This window comes from Rhinoderma darwinii, chromosome 5 (assembly GCF_050947455.1).
Source record: "Rhinoderma darwinii isolate aRhiDar2 chromosome 5, aRhiDar2.hap1, whole genome shotgun sequence".
NCBI lineage: Eukaryota > Metazoa > Chordata > Amphibia > Anura > Rhinodermatidae > Rhinoderma > Rhinoderma darwinii.
The window spans coordinates 263,309,511-263,332,207 of record NC_134691.1 but is presented as its reverse complement, the minus strand read 5'-3'; the positions used below and the strand labels follow the sequence as shown (position 1 = coordinate 263,332,207).

Here is a 22,697-nt window from a genome sequence, read left to right as displayed (position 1 = left end):
CAAAGAATATGTTCAACAAATAATTTTGCAAGAGAAAATTAATTTAGTTAACTTGGCAAGAAGAATAAAATGACATTGTTTAGAAAAACTATTAACTACAACCCAAATAATCGTTTTGCCATCAGAGACCAGAAGATCAATAAGAAAAAGTCCATAGAAATGTGAGTCTACGACCTCTTAGAAATGGGAAGAGGCAATAATTTACAAACAGATAGCACTGGCCACCAGTAAGTAAGAGACCCTCAACTACACTTATTGTAGATTCCTGGATGACCTACCTTTTGGAGGACCCGTAATATTAGCTGGGGGATAAATAAACAATTTGCCAATAGATAGTGAGTCAGAAGCTGAATGTTGAGCACCTCTAATCTCTTTGGCTAAATCCGAAGAAGTCACTAAAATTCTATTCCTTAAAAAGAATAGGTTCTGGTTTCAAAATTGTCAAGCTGAGAAGGTTTGAAACAACGAACTAAGGCATTGGTTGTAACATTTTTGGTTCCTGATCTAAAAGTCACGACAAAATTTAATCTGGTGAAAAACCAGGCCTTCTTTGCCCATCTGGGATTCAATCTTTTAGCAGACTAGATATAGTAGTCCCTTGCCTCTGCAGCCATTTTTAGCTTTTTCATTTTTGTTTTTTCCTCTTCGTCTACCAAAAGCCATAACTTTTTTATGTTACCGTCGACATAGCCGTATGAGGGCTGACGAGTTGTAGTTTTTAATGTCTCTATTTAAAGTATCATATAATGTTCTTGGAAACTGAAATGCATATGTTACGTTTATTCTGCGGGTCAATACGATTACGGCGATACAACATTTTTATAAACATTTTTATGATTTACTACTTTTACAAAGAAAAACTATTTTTTAAAATAAATTCTTGAGCCATAACTTTTTTAATTTTCCATCAATGGAGCAGTGTGAGGTCTTGTTTTTTTTTCAGCTTGAGCTGAAGTTTTTATTGCTACCATTTTGGGTTACATGCAACTACATAGCAAAAGAAGATAAAGCATACAGTAGGAGCAGCACAGTGTCAAAAAAACAAGTGACGAGTGACGTCTCCCCATATGATATATAAGAAAAATGGAGCACGGGAGCAGCACTTAAAGCAAAAAAATGTTGTCGTTTCGCCCACGTAAATTAAATTACATGGGCACTGTAGCGCATATATAACAAAATCGCTTCTGCAGGTATAGTAGGATGTAATTTTGTAAGCTTTACCAGTAGCAGGATGTATAAATGCATTGCCCTTGTGTATTATAACACAACTCTCTCAAAACCCAGACTTGTTAGATCGAAGTCTGGGTTTTGGTATTAAAAGACACTCCCCAACTGGACCAAGGAACACTGAACACATGTGGTTGTTTTTTTCTGTCCATAGGATTGTTATTGAATAAAAATTATTATTTATAGTTTTTTCCGTGTATACTGTAATGTTGTCATGATGCTGCACAACTCTGCTACATCTACTAGGTTTCTATTAGTTTATTATTATATGGGATGATTTATGATCCCTTTGTCCTCTGATTCATGGATGTTGGTTCTGCACATAGGGAGTTGGATCTAATTATGTAGGGCATGTCTTTCCAACCAAAGATCCCGGTATTGCTTACCACCATATACCTCTGTGCTGATTATATATCGACACATAGGTGGAGTGTTTTTTCCTGAGACCTGGGACTCCGGCATTTCTACATGTGGGTGATCTTTTGTCTCTAGGGACGTAAGGTATTAAGTATAGCCAAACCTACTGTTGTATATGATACGCAGTTTCTCTACACCCGCTATTATAGCAGAACACACTATCCATGACTTGGGTATAATCCCTGTATTTGTATATCCATTTAGAATATGCAGTATTGATAATCTGCCCATAATAAAGATGGTGTGATACAACACACTTACCTCAATACGATTGCATGACTGATCGGGCCTCTGATAGTGCTGTAGTTACGTCAGTTGTTGCGGTGTTGTGCATTGGCATGGCAACCAGACAACACCTGTAAGCCTTACCCAATGGACAGATAGAGCCTGGGCATGCGCAACTTGGCGCTTGAGACGTCGAGAATTTCGTAGTAGACACATGGAATGTTTTGTTCAGCATATCTTTGTTTATTTGGATTGGTGAGTGCCAGCTTTTTAATTTTAATGATGATCAATACCAAATCAATGTATTACACTGTTTTATATGTACATGATGAACACAACATAGTTTTCTATATAATATGTCATGAATTGACTCTTTAACACATTTGTACTGTATTTTGATACACTGTTACACATTGCCATTTTTTGTAGGAATTGTATAATTGCCAATATATATATATATATAGCACTTGTTAATTGAGCTATGCTCTCTCTATATATACCTGTGTGTGGTTTTCACAGATTTCTTGAAAATGCTTCCATTGAGGAAGTGAAACGTTGCATTTGCTGGGTGAATAAATTTCAATTTTTTTTGCTTTGAGTGCTGCTTCCGTGCTCCATTTTTCTTATACATAGCAAAAGAATTGTTCCCTTTCGAAACGGAGAGCAAAGTTAATTTCCACCAGTCAGGTTTTTTTTTTTAAAGGTTAATTTTATTAAGACCTCAGAGACTTAAGGCCCTTTTACACCGGCCGATAAGCGGCTGTTGCAGCGAGTGCCGATCAACGAGCCAAAAATAACTAGGCAGTCCCTGAACATGTGTAGAAACGAGCCATCAGCCCCAAGACAATACGGGAGTGAAGGGGTGTAGTAAATTTGATGGAAAAATTTAACCTGAATGAGACTATCTCTGGCCAAAATTAAGGGACCAATCGAGGAGTCCAATATTTCCCTGTGATCCTAGATCTATATGGAAGTGTCTGGGACCAACAGTCCATAGCCTTAGTAAGTTTGTTAGAAAGTATACATATAAGTTGTTTATAAATCAGTAACATAGGTTAAAAGAGGATCTGTCACTAGTTTATAAATTCCCTATCTCCTAACAAAAAAAAATTCAAAAACGTTTATTATTTGCAAAGTTATGAGCATTTTTCTGAATATGCTAATTTGGCTATAATCACCAAATAGGAGGTTACTCTTTCTTTTCACTCTGGGCGGTGTAATGTTTTCTGTATGATGCTGTCCAATCAGCATACAGCTTCTCCCCCTTCCCTGCCTAGCAACACGGTGTGATCATATAGTCAGGGGCGTAACTAGGAAAGACTGGGCCCCATAGCAAACTTTTGACTGGGGCCCCCCCTCCCCCGGGTTTCACACAACCCCCCCCCCTCTACAGGGGGGGCTGTATGGCGCTATCTACAGGGGGGCTGTATGCCGCTATCTACAGGGGGGGCTGTATGGTGTTATCTACAGGGGGGCTGTATGCCGCTATCTACAGGGGGGGCTGTATGGCGTTATCTACAGGGGGGGCTGTATGGCATTATCTACAGGGGTCTGTATGGCGCTATCTACAGGGGGGCTGTATGGCGCTATATACAGGGGGGCTGTATGGCGCTATATACAGGGGGCTGTATGGCGCTAATACAGGGGGGCTGTATGCCGCTATCTACAGGGGGGCTGTATGGCGCTATCTACAGGGGGTCTGTATGGCGTTATCTACAGGGGGGACTGTATGGCGCTATCTACAGAGGGGGCTGTATGGCGTTATCTAAGAGGGGGCTGTATGGCGTTCCCTACAGAGGAGGCTGTCTGGCGTTATCTACAGGGGGGACTTTATGGCGTTACCTACAGGGGGGGTCTGTAGGGAACGCCATACAGCCCCCCCTGTAGGGAACGCCATACAGTGTCCCCCCCTGTAGGGAACGCCATACAGCGTCGTCGTCCCCCCCTGTAGGGAACGCCATACAGCATCCCCTCCTGTAGGGAACGCCATACAGCGTCCCCCCTCCCAAAAAAATGCGACCTACAGTGTGTCCTAATAAAAGACATGTATCCCCTATCCACAGGATACATGTGTGATCGCTGGCAGCGATAGGGAGAACGGGGGACTGAAAGTTCCCCTGAAGTTCTCCATGACAAACCTCTGACTTCCGGCGTCTGCGCAGCTCACTAAAAATGAAAGGAGCGCTGGTCACGCATGCGCACAAGCGGGACCGGCGCTCCATTAATTTCTCCGGAGCTGCCGGCACAGACCCCGGAAGTCCGAGGTTTGTGATGGAGAACTTCAGGGGACTTTCAGTCCCCCGTTCTCCTTATCGCTGCCAGCGATCACACATGTATCCCCTATCCTGTGGATAGGGGATACATGTCTTTTGTTTAATGGCAGAGCGGGGAGATACCTCCCTGCTCTGCCGTACTGTTCAGTGGCGTCGCGCTGTAGCAGCCATAGCGGCTGCTAGCGGAGCCTGCGGCCATGGTGGGGGTCCGTGCCGGTGGGCGACACGGGCCCCCTCATTCCGTGGGCCCCGTAGCAGCCGCTACTGCTGCTACGGCGGTAGTTACGCCACTGCATATAGTATACATTTTCCATTCCTGACTGTTTTCAACTGGTGATATCTCTGGTTGTGTCACAGCTAGAACTGCGATTCTGGTGTCATATGAAAGAGTAGAATCTCATCTTTCATATGCCACCAGAAGCTCTGGCTGGCATATTGCTCTTTGAAGTGATTCCACCCCTTCCCTCCTGCTTTAGTCTCATACTGTGTGAAGCAGCTTCATCCTGATAGGACAGCGTCAGAGGCTGTGAGGTAGCTCCACCTTAGAAGAATCGGTGCTGTTTACCCCCACATGTCAAGTATAGGCTAATTTGCATATTTAGAAAAAAGCTCATAACTTCTAAAATAATGTTTCGGGACACAATTTTCACTTGTGACAGTGCCTAATACATAGTGCATTACTAAACTGGTGACAGAGCCTCTTTAACCAGTTTGTCCTGTGTAACCCAATCCTCCAAAGGGGGTGTACATAGTCTCACATTATATCCTGCAAATTGTGACCAGAGGGCATGTTTAAATGGAAAGTAACGGAACCTCAAATGCGAGGGAACCTGGTGTTTCCACCATTCACTTTTTAGGTCCAGAATCATATGCGGATTGATTTCAGAATTTATATATATAGCGGAGCTGTTTTTCTGACTTAAAGGGGTTTTCCACTTTCTGACAACTGATGACCTATCCACTGGATATGTCATCAGTACATGATCTGTGCGTGTCCGACACCCAGACCCCGCACCGATCTGCCACTCCGGCTGCCTCCAGGCACCGGAGAATGTTGCCAGAAGCAGATGGCTCTGGTCAAAGAATAGCGGCCAAGCTGAGGTATTTCAGCTCTACTCCTATTCAAGTGAATAGGAGCAGAGCTGCAGTTCTGCCGAACGGCCGCTATGCAGTGGTCTGAGCCATCTGCTTCTGGCTCCAATTTCTGCATCCCATTCCAAACATCCGGTGCTCGGAGGCAGTCGGAGTTGCAGATCATGGATAGGTCATCAGTTTTCAGAAAGTGGACAACTCCTTTAAATAATAAATTATATGTAGCTGCACACAGCCACTGCTATAGGGAGCTAACATGGACAAAAAATACATAATGGCAGGCATATTGGTTGTCGCTTAGCTTTTCCAGGAACTACGAAAGAGCTGAATAGAGTTTGGAACAACTTGAGAGATAGACAACCCAGAGACTAAAGGGCCTTTTACACCTGCCGATATTCGGCCGGTGCAGCAAGCGCCGATCAACGAGACATTGTTGATCTGCGCTCGTTTGCTCCTGTCACACGGTGCTATGAATGGGGATGAGCAGTCGTAACTCCGACCGCTCGTCCCCATACATTATCATTTATGTCGGCAGCGTGTCTCCCTGTTTACACAGGGAAAAGTGCTCCCGACTACGATAATATATCACTTTTTTTTAAAACTATACATCGTTCATCTGCTGATCGCTGCCCTATTTACACAGGGGAATTATCGTGAACGAGCTTTCTGTCTGCCCAATAATGTGTTCTATATCTGCCCATTCTATGTCTGCCTGATAATTGCCCAGTGTAAAAGGGCCTTTATTTACTGTTATTCTAAGGGAAGAAGCTGTTTTAATACCTCGAAGAGTATAACAAGCAACAGAGGAAAGCTGCTAGCAAGATACAATATTAACAGAGTTATGACAACAGAGAACAGAATGGCGTTGCCTCAAAAGAAAATGGCAGTATAAAAAAGTAGAAATACATAGAACCTTTTTAATCAAGATCTACAAATATTTTGTTTAGATTATGGCTACATTCAGACGAGTGTGTGCAACCTCTGACGTGAAAAACTGACGTAGTAGTGAATGGCAGTTACGGAAGCAGCGTAGTATGCGAGCTACGCTGTTTCCCTAACTACCATTCAGTTCTATGGGACTTACGGAAATGGCTTATCTCAGCAAGCTACGCTGTTTACATAACTCACGACCATATAACCTTATTCATGGTTGGAATTCACCTCATTCAGCCGCAACACAGCGGCTGAACAGGGTTTAGGGGGCCCCGTTCTGGAGATAGGTGCAGGTCCCAGGGGTGGGACCCGCATCTATCTGACATTTATGATGCATCCTGTGGATATGTCATACATGTCTCTCGTAGGAAAACCCCTTTAATGCAATCCTATGTCACATTGACATATCGGCATATCTGTCGTACTGAAATCAATGTAATTTACCTAAACTATTACATTGTTAGAAACTGCAGCTGTATGAATGTAGAGCTAGGTCAAGACTGTTTCAAAACTATATATATATTTATATATGTGGATATATGTGTATATATATATATATATATATATATATATATATATATATATATATATATACATACACCTACACACAGTCAACGGTTATACACTGTTTCAATTTGCATGGCAGTATCGGAATTGGACCACCAAAGGTTGCCTTCTCTGATAAGTCACATTTTCTGCTTCATCGAATGGATGGACATTAGCATGTCAGGCGAGAAACATCAGAGAACAAACGCCCTGCAGCCATTGCTGGAAGGACACAAGCTGGTGGTGGCAGCGTTATGGTCTGGGGAATTTTTTCATTGTATTCTCTGGACCCACTCATCCATGTGAAAGGCACTCTGAACCGATTTGGGTATGAATCCATTGTTGGAGATCACGTCCACCCATACATGTTGTATGTCTTCCCTGGGGCAGATGGAATTTTCCAGCAAGACACGGCTAGAAATGTCTGGAGGAGCACGACCAAGACCTCCATGTACTTCCCTAACCTCCTAATTCACCAGACTTGAACCCAATTGAGCATCTGTGGGACCTCCTCGATAATCTTGTTCGCTCTATGGATCCCCCCCCCCCCACAGACCCTCCAGCAAATGTGGGATGCACTGCAGTCAGCATGGCTCCAGATACCTGAGACAACCTACCAGCACCTTATTGAGTCACTCCCAGTCTGTCTAGCTGCTGTCCTTGCTGCACACAGCGGTTACTCTGGATATTAGCTGGTGGTCATAATAATGGGACTCGACTGTATATGTATGTATGTGTGTGTGTGTGTGTGTTTGTGTGTGTGTATATATATATATATATATATATATATATAAAATCTTTCACGGACAGCAACCAGGTATCTCAAATGGAAAACAGTATTAGAAAGTTGTAGAACTCTTCATTATACAATAAGTAACCTCTGTATCAGTATATGAATGGAAATTACCACTGGTGGTTTACTAGTCTGTACTTTATAATTAGTCTTCCCTTAACCCCTTAGTGACCAGCCCATTTTAGGCCCTAATGACCAAGCAATTTTATTCGTTTTTCTATAGTCGCATTCAAAGAGCTATAACGTTTTTATTTTTTCGTCTACATAGCTGTTTGAGGACTTGTTTTTTGCGGGATTAGTTGTGCTTTTTAATGGCACCATTTTTGGGTACATATAATTTTTATATTAACTTTTATTAACCTTTTTGGGGGGGATTATAAAAAAAAACTGAAATTCCGCCATTGTTCTATGCATTTTTAAATTGACGCCGTTCACTATGCGACGTAAATAACATGTTACCTTTATTCTATGGGTCGGTACGATTACGGCGATACCACATATGTAGAGGTTTTTTTATGTTTTACGACTTTTGCACAATAAAAACACTTTTGAACTAAAATTATTTGCTTTTGCATTGTCGCTTTCCAAGAGCCGTCATTTTTTTATTTTTCCATCAATGTAGTGATTTTTTGGGCTTGTTTTCTGCGGGACAAGACGTAGTTTTGATTGGTACTGTTTTGGGGTGCATGGGACTTATTGATTCATTTTTATTATGACTTTTTTGGGGGGCAATGGAAAAAAATTGCAATTTCGCCATGGTTTTTTGTGTTTTTTTTTTTACGGTGTTCACTTTGCGGTTTAAATTACATATTAACTTTATTAATGGAGTCATTACGGTCGCGGCGATACCACATATGTGTACTTTTTTTTTTTTTTTTACACTTTTACTAAATAAAACCACTTTTTATGGAAAAAAATGGTTTTATTTATTTTTTTACTGTACTTTTTATTAATAATCTTTATTTCACTTTGATGACTGATTTTATTAGTCCCACTAGGGGACTTTACTGTGCGATATTCCGATCGCTGCTATAATGCTCTGGTATACTTCTGGTATACCAGAGCATTATTGCCTGTCAGTGTAAATCTGACAGGCAATCTGTTAGGACGTGCCTCCGGCGCGTCCTAACAGGAATATGTCCAGGGCAGACCTGGGGGCTTTTATCAAGCCCCCGGCTGCCATGACACCCCATCGGAGACCCACGATTTCATTCGCGGGCCGCCGATGGGTGACAGAGGGAGCGCACTCCCTCTGTAAACAAAGTTAAATGCCGCGGTCGCTATTGACGGCGGCATTTAACGGGTTAAACGGCCGCGATCGAAGTAAACTTCGATCGCGGGCGTTGGAGCAGGAGCTCAGCTGTCATCAGACAGCTGAGCCCCGGCTCCAGCCTGCACGGGGGACCCGTGCAGGACTTAGACTAGGCTGACGTGAAAAGGCATCAGCCTAGCCTAAAGCCCATTAGTGAATCACGTGAAAAGGCGTATTAGTGGTCACTAAGGGGTTAAAGGGAATGTGTTGCCAGCAAAACATGATTTTTTTTTTTTTTAGTTAAACAATTAGTGTATAGGTGATTAAACATTGTTCTAATTTATTTTATTTTTTTCACGAGTCAGGAAATATTATAAATTGGATTCTAATTTATAATATTTCCCATTGCTGGTCACTAGATGGAGCCAATCCCAAAATTGCAGCATTGCATGTGGTAAAGCAACCACATTGCTTTATGCTGCAAAATTGGGTAAAAAGCCCTCGCTCTATTGAGCTCTCAGCATCCCCCCTCCTTTATCCTGGCTAGTGCCGGGAGAAACGAGGGGTTTGAACGGTCTAACCTCCTACACTGTGTGTCGCCATTTTTTGAGCTAACACACAGTGTAGAAGGTTTACATACAGTAGTAAACACACACTGAACACAAACATACATAGAAATCCCTTACCTGCTCCAGTCGCCGCCGCTCCCTCCGGTCCATCCGCTCCGTCTGCTGCCGCTGCTCCATGTGCACAAGTCCGGAAGCCGCGACCGGAAGTAGTAATCTTACTGTCCGGCCGCGACTTCCGGTCCACAGGAAAATGGCGCCGGACGGCGCGCATTTCAAATTGAACTGTGTGGGAGCGGCGCATGCGCCGTTCACACAGACGGCGTACACCATAGAGACTGCGAACGGGCCCCGTTCGCAGTCCCTATGGGACTGTGGCTGCCGTATTCCATGTCTGTATGTGTCGTTAATCGACACATACAGAAATGGAAAAAAAAATGGCAGCCCCCATAGGGAAGAAAAAGTGTAAAAATAAGAAAAAGTAAAACACAAACACACAAATTAATCCAAACGTTTTTAATAAAGCACTAACATCTTTAACATATTAAAAAAAAAATTGTGGTAACACTGTTCCTTTAATGTCATGGAAATCCGCTTTCCAAGCAGTGACTTCCTGCTAAGCCTGTCATAAACTTTTGTTTATACACAGCCACCAATCTATGGACTAAACTAAAAGCAGAATAAACAGACACGGCGCCACATAGTGCAAAATAAGAGCGATAGAACCAAGGGGCAATATATAAAGAAAGTTGCTCACCTAGGGACCTATGGACACCAGTTAGATGTCACAAACGCAAAAGAGCTGCTGCCAGATCCGTGCACAAACAAACCAGGTTTGTTGTCGAGAGATACTGCAAATCCACAGAAAAAAGAGGACCAAAACGGCGCTGCTCGTAAGAATGTCAAATGGAGTATAAATAAATAAATAAATTTATTGAGAAGGAATAGGCTACGCGTTTCGACGCCAAACCGGCGTCTTCATCAGGCCAGTGCATACAGTGCGGTAGTTGCACGTTTATATACATGGAGGAAGTAAAAGTGAATTGGCTTGGAATTTAGAAAAAAACGCCAACATGGGCGGGTCAGAGGTCAGACAAAACAAGTTATACAAGCGTTTACATGATGTTTACAAAACATGCTAAAATTGCTATAACATAAAACCATAATTGTATTAAAATGCCTCTAAAAGAAAAAAACACATTTAACCATTTATGACAGCAATAACCTTTTTTGGAGAAGAATATATATATATGTATATAAATAAAATGACAATCAAGTACTCACATGACTGATAATGAGAAACAAAGGGGGGAACGATGTTCCAAAAGGGATGAGAACGAAAAACTATATTAACCTATGTAAACAAGGATACGTATATATATATATGGGCTGATTTATAAACAAAACGGCTGGTGAGCCGCAGGGATGGACCGCAAAAAGCTCAACACGTGGGACATGAGCCGCACGGTGGAACGCAAACTTGCAGGGATAATGGATATAGGCCGATTTGAGAACGAATCGGCTGGTGGGACACAAGATGGACCGCAAACAATTAGTCACGTGAGGGCGTGAGCCGCATGATGGACCGCAAGACAGCAAGGATCCAAGGGCGGTAGGACGAGGGCAGACCACGTAAGTATAAAAAATTGCTAATTACTTAATAATGTATCAGAAGATACATTTAGGACGGTGACAATATAAGCTTGGTAATAGGTATATGACAAATTGTTAAACCAAAAATATTGTAATGAAAGGGGGGGGATGAAGGGGTAGGGGAGGGAAGGAAAATGTTTGGAAAATATGTGCGTACTACATTAATTAGTCAATCTGAAAGGTGAACATGACGAAATGTAAACATTTTAGTCTAAGGACGTTTCTGTGAGGTCATTCAGGCCAATAGGATGCAGGGTCTCCAGTTTAAAAATTCAAAAATTCTCTCTTTGTTTAAGTTTTAAAAACCTATTAGGTATATCCACTGGGATCTGTTCGATCGGGGTCACAGCTATGTCTTCAAATTTACAGTTATGTTTAAGGGCACAATGACGTGACACACTATGTTTTAAAAATCCCTGCCTGACATTAGATCTGTGCTTGTTGATACGGTTTCTTAACGTTTGAGTGGTACGTCCTACATATTGCAGGTTACATGGACACTGCGGTAGGTACACCACATAGGTACTACCACAGTCTAGGTGACTTTTAATGAATAAAACTGTGTAGATTTATTTGCAATATTTTTACAGCGCAGGCACCTATTATGACCACATAAAAACGAGCCATTTTTCAATATTAGATCCACAGCCTTCTTTTTATTACTATGTAGTTTACTGGGAGCTATCAAATTCCTCAGTGTTTTTGCTCTTCTAAAGGTAATTAAAGGTCTCGCAGGGAGTAACGTTTTCAAAAAAGGGTCATTGATTAAAATGTGCCAATGTCTTCTAAAAATGGACATAATATTTTTGCTACTTTTATTAAATGAGGTGATGAAATTTACATTCTGTTCATTATTTTTAGTTTTTTTAGTTTTTTTCTCAATATTGGCCGGTAATATTTCCTCAATACATTCAAGTTGGGTCATACCTCTTGCTCTTATCTCTGCACCCTTGATTAGACTCCTAGGGAAGCCTTTTTCTACAAACCCCTTATTAAGAATATTGCACTCTCTATCAAAACTAAGGTCATCAGAACAATTTTTCCTTATTCTCCGATATTGTCCAAACGGGACATTTTTCAATCATGGTGTATGGTGCGCACTTTTAAAATCCAAATAGCTATTTACATCCACGCTTTTGAAATGGGTGCTAGTGGAAAAATGGTTCCCATTATTTTTAATCGTTATGTCTAAAAAGTCAATGGTAGTGGCTGAATATGTGTGCGTAAATGTAAGGCCAAACGTATTTTTGTTTAAAAAGTCTATAAAAGCATTAGCAACAGATATGTCTCCCCTCCAGATAAAAAACAAATTGTCAACATAACGTTTGTAGTAGACAATATGGTTTGTAAACATATGTTCATTCAGAATATAGGATTCCTCAAAGGACCCCATATAGAGGTTTGCATATGAGGGTGCGAACCGGGTCCCCATCGCGCAACCCTTAGTCTGTTTATAAAATTTGTCCTCAAAAGTAAAAACATTATGTGTTAAAATAAAATCGATGCAATCGATAATAAAATTAAGCTGCTTATTTGAAAACCGGGAGTCTAATGAGAGAAACGAGGAAACCGCCTCCATACCCTGTGTATGTGGAATATTTGTGTATAAAGAGGACACATCTGCAGTAAGAAAACTCAAGTCGGATAAATTATACAAAGATTGTAGCTCTAGTAGTTCCCTAATTAGCTGTGTTGAGTCTTTAAGATAGGAGGGTAATTTTAAAACAAACGGTTGGAGGTGAATATCAATAAAATGAGATAAATTGTTAGTCAGGGACCCTATCCCCGAAATAATAGGTCGACCCGGGGGGTTGGACAAATTTTTGTGTATCTTTGGCAAATGATACATGAAGGGGGTTGCAGGGAAAGGGACAGTAAGGAAATTTTTTTCTTTTTTGCATAACAAGTCATCATTAAAAGCAGACTCAATGAGGGATTTATATTCAGTTTCATATTTCGGAATGGGATTAAAAGTTAATTTCTCATAAAATATTGTATCGGAAAGTAATCTTAATGCTTCATTGACATAATCTGTATACAAAAGAACCCTAATATAGTAATACGCTCCGCGGATAAAGGGGGGGGGGCATCGTGGTACAGGATAGAGTAGATTATGTCAATGAAGCATTAAGAATACTTTCCGATACAATATTTTATGAGAAATTAACTTTTAATCCCATTCCGAAATATGAAACTGAATATAAATCTTAAAGACTCAACACAGCTAATTAGGGAACTACTAGAGCTACAATCTTTGTATAATTTATCCGACTTGAGTTTTCTTACTGCAGATGTGTCCTCTTTATACACAAATATTCCACATACACAGGGTATGGAGGCGGTTTCCTCGTTTCTCTCATTAGACTCCCGGTTTTCAAATAAGCAGCTTAATTTTATTATCGATTGCATCGATTTTATTTTAACACATAATGTTTTTACTTTTGAGGACAAATTTTATAAACAGACTAATGGTTGCGCGATGGGGACCCGGTTCGCACCCTCATATGCAAACCTCTATATGGGGTCCTTTGAGGAATCCTATATTCTGAATGAACATATGTTTACAAACCATATTGTCTACTACAAACGTTATGTTGACAATTTGTTTTTTATCTGGAGGGGAGACATATCTGTTGCTAATGCTTTTATAGACTTTTTAAACAAAAATACGTTTGGCCTTACATTTACGCACACATATTCAGCCACTACCATTGACTTTTTAGACATAACGATTAAAAATAATGGGAACCATTTTTCCACTAGCACCCATTTCAAAAGCGTGGATGTAAATAGCTATTTGGATTTTAAAAGTGCGCACCATACACCATGATTGAAAAATGTCCCGTTTGGACAATATCGGAGAATAAGGAAAAATTGTTCTGATGACCTTAGTTTTGATAGAGAGTGCAATATTCTTAATAAGGGGTTTGTAGAAAAAGGCTTCCCTAGGAGTCTAATCAAGGGTGCAGAGATAAGAGCAAGAGGTATGACCCAACTTGAATGTATTGAGGAAATATTACCGGCCAATATTGAGAAAAAAACTAAAAAAACTAAAAATAATGAACAGAATGTAAATTTCATCACCTCATTTAATAAAAGTAGCAAAAATATTATGTCCATTTTTAGAAGACATTGGCACATTTTAATCAATGACCCTTTTTTGAAAACGTTACTCCCTGCGAGACCTTTAATTACCTTTAGAAGAGCAAAAACACTGAGGAATTTGATAGCTCCCAGTAAACTACATAGTAATAAAAAGAAGGCTGTGGATCTAATATTGAAAAATGGCTCGTTTTTATGTGGTCATAATAGGTGCCTGCGCTGTAAAAATATTGCAAATAAATCTACACAGTTTTATTCATTAAAAGTCACCTAGACTGTGGTAGTACCTATGTGGTGTACCTACCGCAGTGTCCATGTAACCTGCAATATGTAGGACGTACCACTCAAACGTTAAGAAACCGTATCAACAAGCACAGATCTAATGTCAGGCAGGGATTTTTAAAACATAGTGTGTCACGTCATTGTGCCCTTAAACATAACTGTAAATTTGAAGACATAGCTGTGTCCCCGATCGAACAGATCCCAGTGGATATACCTAATAGGTTTTTAAAACTTAAACAAAGAGAGAATTTTTGAATTTTTAAACTGGAGACCCTGCATCCTAACGGCCTGAATGACCTCACAGAAACGTCCTTAGACTAAAATGTTTACATTTCGTCATGTTCACCTTTCAGATTGACTAATGTAGTACGCACATATTTTCCAAACATTTTCCTTCCCTCCCCTCCCCCTTCATCCCCCCCCCTGACCCCCCCACCTTTCATTACAATATTTTTGGTTTAACAATTTGTCATATACCTATTACCAAGCTTATATTGTCACCGTCCTAAATGTAACTTCTGATACATTATTAAGTAATTAGCAATTTTTTATACTTACGTGGTCTGCCCTCGTCCTACCGCCCTTGGATCCTTGCTGTCTTGCGGTCCATCATGCGGCTCACGCCCTCACGTGACTAATTGTTTGCGGTCCATCTTGCGTCCCACCAGCCGATTCGTTCTCAAATCGGCCTATATCTATTATCCCTGCAAGTTTGCGTTCCACCGTGCGGCTCATGTCCCACGTGTTGAGCTTTTTGCGGTCCATCCCTGCGGCTCACCAGCCGTTTTGTTTATAAATCAGCCCATATATATATATACGTATCCTTGTTTACATAGGTAAATATAGTTTTTCGTTCTCATCCCTTTTGGAACATCGTTCCCCCCTTTGTTTCTCATTATCAGTCATGTGAGTACTTGATTGTCATTTTATTTATATACATATATATATATTCTTCTCCAAAAAAGGTTATTGCTGTCATAAATGGTTAAATTTGTGTTTTTTTCTTTTAGGCCCCATGCACACGACAGCAAAAAACCTCCGTTTTTGCGGACCGCAATCGCGGTCCGCAAAAACGGAGCCATTCACTTTAATTGAACACTGACACCTTTCCGTAGCACTACGGAAGGGTGTCAGTGCCGTGGAAATGTTGCGGGAATTATGGAACATTGTCCGTTCTTTCGCATTTTGCGGGCCGTGCTCCCATACTTTGTAAGGGAGCACGGCCCGAAAATGCGGCTGTCAGTCAGCGGCCGGCCGTGCCCGCAATCGCGGGCCGTGATTGCGGGCACGGTCGTGTGCATGGGGCCTAAGAGGCATTTTAATACAATTATGGTTTTATGTTCTAGCAATTTTAGCATGTTTTGTAAACATCATGTAAACGCTTGTATAACTTGTTTTGTCTGACCTCTGACCCGCCCATGTTGGCAGTTTTTTCTAAATTCCAAGCCAATTCACTTTTACTTCCTCCATGTATATAAACGTGCAACTACCGCACTGTATGCATTGGCCTGATGAAGACGCCGGTTCGGTGTCGAAACGCGTAGCCTATTCCTTCTCAATAAATTTATTTATTTATTTATACTCCATTTGACATTCTTACGAGCAGCGCCGTTTTGGTCCTCTTTTTTTTGTGGATTTGCAGTACCAATCTATGGAGGCAGGCCTTCAGGGGGAGGGAGCAGCAGCCTGAACCAATGATGAAGCAGGAGGTGAATTTCAGACTACCTCAGACACTAGGCACTGTAACTTAGCTGTAGTCACATATCAAAGCTATGTCCTAATGAAGCTTAGCTGAAAAGCAACCAATCAAGGAGTACTGAGAAAAATTGTAGATAAGCATCTCTACATTTACTGACTGACATTTAATTTTTAAGCTCATGAATGGACAGACACTTTAGCTGTGAAAGCTTGGCAGCGATGATTAAGGTTACATAATAGTAACAGTCAGGGCCAGACTGAGACATAAAATCATCCCAGGCATTTTAAAGCACACTGGTCCACCTGCTGTCCATGCAATATGTTTGCGCAGGTCCGGGCACACCCTCCAGCTTTATAAGAACGTTGTACGTTGTTTCTGATACTCCTTGAAGTGCTGCCTTCCAGGGGCGTAGCTAAAGGCTCATGGGCACTGTTGCAAGAATTCAGCTTGGGCCCCCCTATCCCTTCCCAACACCACCATTCTCCTGCGCACGCCTATGCCCAGCTGCCTTACCCAACAGACCTCATGAATGCCCCCACAGTATAATGCCCTCCATAGCTGCCCCCACACAGTATAAATCCTCCCATAGTTGCCCCATACAGTATAATGCCCCCATAGCTGTGCCATACAGAATAATGCCCCCCATAAAGTATAATGCCCCCCTTAGCGGTCCCGTACAGTATAATGCCCCCTCAGCAGCTACCATATGAGACCCCTCCTCCCTCCCATACCCAGTATAATGCCCCCATATGTATGCACCAAATAGAAAAATAATAGCATAATTACTTACTTATCCCCGTTCCCACTACGGGTGGAGGATCCTTCTACGTTGCACTGTGCTGTGAGTGACTTGGCACAGACATGCACGATGACGTTACTACATCGCGCCTGCCTGCACCGAGCCGCTTGCGGCACAGTGAATGCTGGAGCAAGGCTCCAGCATTGAACCCAACTGAATGTGCGTCCTGCGGGTGCAGATTCAGTTGGGGAGGGACTAGCGCGGTCAGCGCTGTGTGGCAATGGGGTCCCTGCAGGCCCCCCCAGGCTTAGGGGCCTGGTCGCAGTTGTGACCATTGCGACCCCTATAGATACGCCACTGCTGCCTTCCAGTCGTGCTACTCAGATATTTCATTAATCAATAAATCCCACAAAACCGTTAAATGTGAGCAGCATATAATGTGCTGAATGTATACACCGGTCACAACTCTCATACAGGAACAGTGTCTGATTATCTGTTATAAAATGTTTGAGCAGCACAGAAGGAAAACCGCAGGAAAGGAGACCTACTGGAGATGGTGACAATGCCCAGAAATGAACACTCCCCAATCATATTTAAATTTACAGTAATAAAATATTACAGAAATATTAAGAATGTGTGCAATAAATGTAATACTTCATACACCACCAAGATATAGAACATATGTCCATACTACATATACTTCGTATACTAACAATGCCATCATATATATTGTACAAATTAGTAATAATAAAAACACCAATATATACTTTACACATGGATAATGATGCTATATAAACTGTACATCTGAATATTGCTGCTACATACTAAACACGAGAATAATGACCCCATATACACTGTACCCATGAAAAACTCCACTATATACTGTACACATGAATAATGGCGCTATATACTGTACACATGAATAATGCCACAATATACTGCACACATGAATAATGACACCATATACAATGTACCCATTAAAAACACCCCAAAATATACTGTACACATGAATTCTATTTACACGATACACATGAATAATGCTGCCATATATAGCGTACACACAAATAACCTGGAACATATGCCGCACATGTGCCACTCACACCTAGAATGCATGCTATGTGTTGGATTTCATTTTAACAACCAAAATAACACTGCATCGATTACCATTTTTCCCGTCAAATTTGATGGAAACTGCAACAGGGGTTCCAACGCATATGTAAACAGAACTTAACTTCTCTGCAGCTATGGGGGGGGGGAGGGGGGTGTAGGTTTACTGTAGACAGTAATAGAGATAGTGGCACTGAGGAGCAGCTGCTGTATGCCTTGTCCAGCCGCTGCTTATTGGCTCAGAATACACCAGCCGCTCAGCAGTGCCTTATATTTTTCTTTTATCTAGTGAACTCTGTGAAATCTGTAGGTGTGGCTCCACTACCCTGCACCAAACAGTGAACTAATGCTGAGCTGGGCGGCTCTTTTCTTCTGTTGAGAAGAAGCAGTGCTGCCACTTTATTGTTGCTTACAGTAGGCCGCCAACCTCATACCTCTTCTCCCCTTTTTGTATGATCAGTGGCCGCTTACAGAGAGGCTTGATCAGACACCCAGTGTGAAGAATAGGCTTCAGTCCCTAGCTAAAAGAAGTATGTGGGTGGAAGCCAAACCAGCCAACTCTGTACCAGCCCATCTGGCATTTGCCAGAACTGCCAGATGGCCAGTCCGTGCCTGGTACCTGTTGTGTGGATGTGACAACCTCTCAATTATTTTCATGGGTGGATAGATTTAACTGCTGTGTAATTTACATTATTATTATTATTATTTTATGCACTAGTCCGCTGCGCTGTGAAACACTACAGTTTGTTACTAGATATCACAGGTGACTCATGGAATCTGTTGCTGTTAGGGGGTGTGTATTGCTGTATGGAAAATGTAATCATTGCTAGGGTAAGTAAAAGAAGAATACTTACAGGGAACCATATTATCATTATTATTATTATTAATCATTACTACTATAATGCTTAAAAACACTTAGATATAAGGACATGATCCAGAGGATGTTTTGCAAGTTTTATTTAAATAGGCACTGCATTTTAAACAAACTTTGCATAAATCAATAGTATAAGCGAATAAAACAAACCTTATTAGAGAAAAATGCCTCTTTCTCCACTTATCAGGCACCTCCCTCCCCCTCCTAACTGTTCACTCACTCTGAATCGCTGCCCATAGAAGTCTTCGGAGAAGGAAGGAGTGAGCAGGAGCCGAATGAGAGATAGGCAGAGATACACAGATGCTGCAGCAGCTTATAGTAGGCGAGTGTTATCTCTCACCCTAGTGCTGGATTCTCAGCTACACTGCTCTTTACTGCTGTATAATCTCCATGCTGCAGCATCTATATATATATATATATATATATATATATATATATATATATATACACTACCGTTCAAAAGTTTAGGGTCACTTAGAAATTTCCTTATTTTTGAAAGAAAAGCACAGTTTTTTTCAATGAAGATAACATTAAATTAATCTGAAATACACTCTCTACATTGTTAATGTGCTAAATGACTATTCTAGCTGCAAACGTCTGGTTTTTAATGCAATATCTACATAGGTGTATAGAGGCCCATTTCCAGCAACCATCACTCCAGTGTTCTAATGGTACATTGTGTTTACTAACTGTGTTAGAAGGCTAATGGATGATTAGAAAACACTTGAAAACCCTTGTGCAATAATGTTAGCACCGCTGTAAACAGTTTTGCTGTTTAGGTGAGCTATAAAACTGACCTTCCTTTGAGCTAGTTGAGAATCTGGAGCATTACATTTGTGGGTTCGATTAAACTCTCAAAATGGCTAGAGAAAGAGAGCTTTCATGTGAAACTCGACAGTCTATTCTTGTTCTTAGAAATGAAGGCTATTCCATGCGAGAAATTGCCAAGAAACTGAAGATTTCCTACAACGGTGTGTACTACTCCCTTCAGAGGACAGCACAAACAGGCTCTAACCAGAGTAGAAATAGAAGTGGGAGGCCCCGCTGCACAACTGAGCAACAAGACAAGTACATTAGAGTCTCTAGTTTGAGAAATAGACGCCTCACAGGTCCTCAACTGGCAGCTTCATTAAATAGTACCCGCAAAACTCCAGTGTCAACGTCTACAATGAAGAGGCGACTCCGGGATGCTAGCCTTCAGGGCAGAGTGGCAAAGAAAAGGCCATATCTGAGACTGGCTAATAAATGGAAAAGATTAATATGGGCAAAAGCACACAGACATTGGACAGAGGAAGATTGGAAAAAAGTGTTATGGACAGACGAATCGAAGTTTGAGGTGTTTGGATCACACAGAAGAACATTTGTGAGACGCAGAACAACTGAAAAGATGCTGGAAGAGTGCCTGACGCCATCTGTCAAGCATGGTGGAGGTAATGTGATGGTCTGGGGTTGCTTTGGTGCTGGTAAAGTGGGAGATTTGTACAAGGTAAAAGGGATTTTGAATAAGAAAGGCTATCACTCCATTTTGCAACGCCATGCCATACCCTGTGGACAGCGCTTGATTGGAGCCAATTTCATCCTACAACAGGACAATGACCCAAAGCACACCTCCAAATTATGCAAGAACTATTTAGGGATGAAGCAGGCAGCTGGTATTCTATCTGTAATGGAGTGGCAAGCGCAGTCACCAGATCTCAGCCCCATAGAGCTGTTGTGGGAGCAGCTTGACCGTATGTTAGGCAAAAAGTGCCCAACTTGTGGGAGGGGCTTCTGGAAGCATGGGGTGAAATTTCTCCCGATTTACCTCCGCAAATTAACAGCTAGAATGACAAAGATCTTCAATGCTGTAATTGCTGCAAATGGAGCATTCTTTGACGAAAGCAAAGCTTGAAGGAGAAAATTATTATTTTAACAAAGTCATTCTTTCTAACCTTGTCAATGTTTTGACTATATTTTCTAGTCATTTTGCAACTCATTTGATAAATATAAGTGTGATTTCTCATGGAAAACACAATTGTCTGGGTGAACTTTTGAACGGTAGTCTATATATATAGATGCTGCAGCATGGGGATTATACAGCAGTAAAGAGCAGTGTAGCTGAGAATCCAGCATATGTGATATATAGAGATAGGGGAGCACTATGTGTGCAGTGTATAGGAGACATGATGGAAGTTAGGCTCCAACCACTAGCTCTGTCACCACATTATAAGTGCCCTATTTCCTACATGAAGAGATGGGCGCTATAATGTAGGTGACAGCAGTGGTTTTTATTTAGAAAAACAATCTATTTTTACCACGTTATTAGCGTTTTTAGCTTTATGCTAATGACTCTTAATGGACAACTCGGCGCGTTTTTACTATTGACCAAGTGGGCGTTGTACAGAGGAGTGTATGACGCTGACCAATCAGCGTCATACATTTCTCTCCATTTATTTAGTCAGCGCATAATGACACTGCGTTGTTCACTGTGTTCTGTCTTATACTGACACATTAACGTTACTGAAGTGTCTTGACAGTGAATAGACATTCCTTCCAGCCAGGAGGCAATGTTTTACAGCAGAGCAAGCGTAATCTCACGAGATCTCGCTGTAAATGACAGGTTAAAGCGGGATTACGCCTCCATAGGGGGAAAACTGCTAAAAAAAAAAACAACATATACTGTACAAGTCATATAATGCCCAGAAATAGTGTTATTCCTCATGTACACACATGGCTTCTTATTCGGAAAAGTCTCATGAAAGCTTAGGTACACTTTCAGTGTTAATATGAATATTTATATGCTTAGTGAGTAATGCTTTTGATCATGTTATGGGCCGTTATGATTTGAGCATGCAGCGGGAAGGCTATGTAATCCGTTTTACTGCCACATTGTTTTAATATTCCAACCAATACATCAACAATATATTCACATCCGGTAACTTCTAATATAATTAGAATTATAAAATATATTATCATTTATTGTGGGTGTATGATCTTGTATATAATTTTCATTGCTATTAAAGTAACGTTTTTAACTTTTGAGTGTCTTTTAAAAACCCTTTTGAATAATATGTATCCAGTAAGTAGGATAAGGACATCTGGTAGCTTGAGTCACGTAGCTTAGTTACCAGACTACATTCAGTGAGTTATGACATTCCATATATGACATTAGCGACTTTACAATGATTCTGCAAGGTCTCGCTATTTGTTTAGGTTCATTGTTTGAAAATCTTAAAGGGGGTTGCTCCAATTGGACAAATTCTTCTCACAAGTAGTTCACCCCAGAGATCAGCTGATTGCTTAGGCTAGCGATAACCGTAGATGCGTGCAACCACAAATGTGGTAATACATATAGTACATGCTGTTGCACCCATTTACATAAATGGACGACCATGTTATATATGATCACATGGAGTCTGCCAGAACAGGAGCTGCTTTTTCCAGCAGTTTTCTGCTCTGGCTTATAAAGGGGGTTGGTCCCTAATAAGGCCTATGGGATTGTCCAGTTGTTTTGACCTCTTAAATTATTTTATTGGCTGACACTACATGCAATTTGAACTAGAAGGAAGTCCATTGAGTTTACTTGTTCTTAGTATTTGGAGTAGTTATTCTTAAAGACTAATTTGAAGATGCTGATAACTCCGTTAGTCATCACTCACATGTTATAATCAATGTAAATTTTTATATATATTTTTTTGGTGGAATTTGATATTTTTTTATTTTCCTATTGCATTCTTTTGAGGATATACACAGACGAGTGACATTATTATGACCACCTCCTACTTTCGGCATCAGCAGCGCGTAGACTATGAAGGAAGTGATGTGTCGTGGGCTGGCTTGGTGGGTATATAAGGTGTTAGGCGATAGGCTGTCTGAACACACATCACTCGTTGTTTTCGTGGGTAAAAGGGTCGATTTATCAGAGTTGCAATAAGGGA

The 22,697-nt window shown here is 41.1% G+C and overlaps 1 protein-coding gene across 2 annotated transcripts in view; it reads left to right on the top strand.

Moving 5' to 3' along the window:
• The window catches only part of ULK4 (unc-51 like kinase 4), a 771,869-nt gene that overhangs the window by 364,713 nt on the left and 384,459 nt on the right, over positions 1-22,697 (top strand). The gene's annotated exons all lie outside the window — the stretch shown is intronic.